At 43.9% G+C, this 1,534-nt stretch overlaps 1 long non-coding RNA gene across 1 annotated transcript; it reads left to right on the forward strand.

Moving 5' to 3' along the window:
* Nucleotides 1-50: 50 nt before the first annotated feature.
* LOC121965834 lies at nt 51-1,249 on the forward strand. The gene is made up of 3 exons (XR_006107524.1): nt 51-190; nt 331-399; nt 980-1,249. It is a non-coding gene; the product is annotated as an uncharacterized LOC121965834 (long non-coding RNA).
* Nucleotides 1,250-1,534: the final 285 nt, after the last annotated feature.

A 1,534-nucleotide genomic window follows, 5' to 3' on the forward strand; every position in this document is an offset into this window, starting at 1 on the left:
TGTGTGTGTGTGTGTGTGTGTGTGTGTGTGTGTGTGTGTGTCTGCAGCAGAGGACAGTTCAGACGATGATGAGCCGCTCATCAAGATGATCAAGAAAGGTCCGAGTGACGAGCAGCTGAGGGAGACGGTGCAGAGTCTCCTGAAGGAGGCCGACCTGGAGGAGATGACCATGAAGCAGATCTGCCAGAGGGTACGCAGCCTCCTCCTCCTCCTCCTCTTTCTACTCCTCCTCCTCCTCTCTCCTCTCTCTCCTCTGCTTCTATATTAACATACATACAAACATATATGTGTGTGTGTGTGTGTGTGTGTGTGTGTGTGTGTGTGTTTCAGGTGTTTGACACGTACCCGGAGCAGGACCTGAGCAGTAAGAAGGACTTCATCAAACAGACGGTCAAATCTGTGAGTCTCTCGACACGAACAGCGCGCCGCTGTGGAAGTCCTGTTTTCTTTTCTTTTTTTAAATAGTTGATCAAAAAAATCATAAATTCATCACATGCTGGATATCATGTTTTCTTCTATTAAGAAGTGTTCACTTTTTAAATTTTATTTATTGTTTTTTTTTAATAGAAAACTACTTTTTTTCTGGAGATTTTTATTCTTATTAATTTTGTGGTGATTTTTAAAGAAAAAAATAGAGATAGTTTTAAGAAATGTGATTTTTTTTTTGTGTCATACTTTAAGCAGACATAGTAAATTTTTTCCCTGCTGACGGTCCAAACCACTGGAGGTTGTGCCTTTAGGAGAACAATAACTGTCCGAGCGATTAATTGAACAGTGAATTGATTTGTTATGGAAATAATGATTATTTACAGCCCTCTGAGTTATGATAAATATCCTCGATAGACAGAAATCTATCAACATATCAAAGGTTAGATTTCCTCCTTGTGTCTCGATGTCGGCAGTTGGACTTGAACTGGTTAATTTTGGTCATTTTTGGGTTGTTGTGGCGTCTTTAACTCTGCTCTCTGTTTCCTCGCAGCTCATCACATGAAGGTCTGAAGCTGGAAGAGTCAGAACGTCACGCAACGACAAAAAGCTCCTTTTACTTTTCAAAACTTTCATATCACTTTGTTTTCATACTCGACAGTTTTCTACATGATTGTGTTTTTTATGAGTGAGTGACTCGTGAGTCACTCGTGTGTGACCTGTGAGTGACTGGTGAGTAACTCTTTAGTGACTCGGTGTGTTATTCTTGAGTGACTTGGTGTGTGTGACTCGTGAGTGAGTTGTGACTCGGTGTGTGACTCGTGACTCGTGAGTGACTTGGTGTGTGACCCGTGAGTGAGTCGTGACTCGGTGCGTGACCTGAGAGTGACTCGTGAGTGACTCGGTGTGTGACCTGTGAGTGACTCGGTCTGTGACTCGTGACTCGGTCTGTGACTCGTGACTCGGTGTGTGACCTGTGAGTGACTCGGTGTGTGACCTGTGAGTGAGTCGTGACTCGGTGTGTGACCTGTGAGTGACTCGGTGTGTGACCTGTGAGTGACTCGTGAGTGACTCGGTGTGTGACCTGTGAGTGAGTCGTGAGTGACTT

The sequence above is a fragment of the Plectropomus leopardus genome, unplaced genomic scaffold, assembly GCF_008729295.1.
Source record: "Plectropomus leopardus isolate mb unplaced genomic scaffold, YSFRI_Pleo_2.0 unplaced_scaffold21834, whole genome shotgun sequence".
Taxonomy (NCBI): domain Eukaryota; kingdom Metazoa; phylum Chordata; class Actinopteri; order Perciformes; family Serranidae; genus Plectropomus; species Plectropomus leopardus.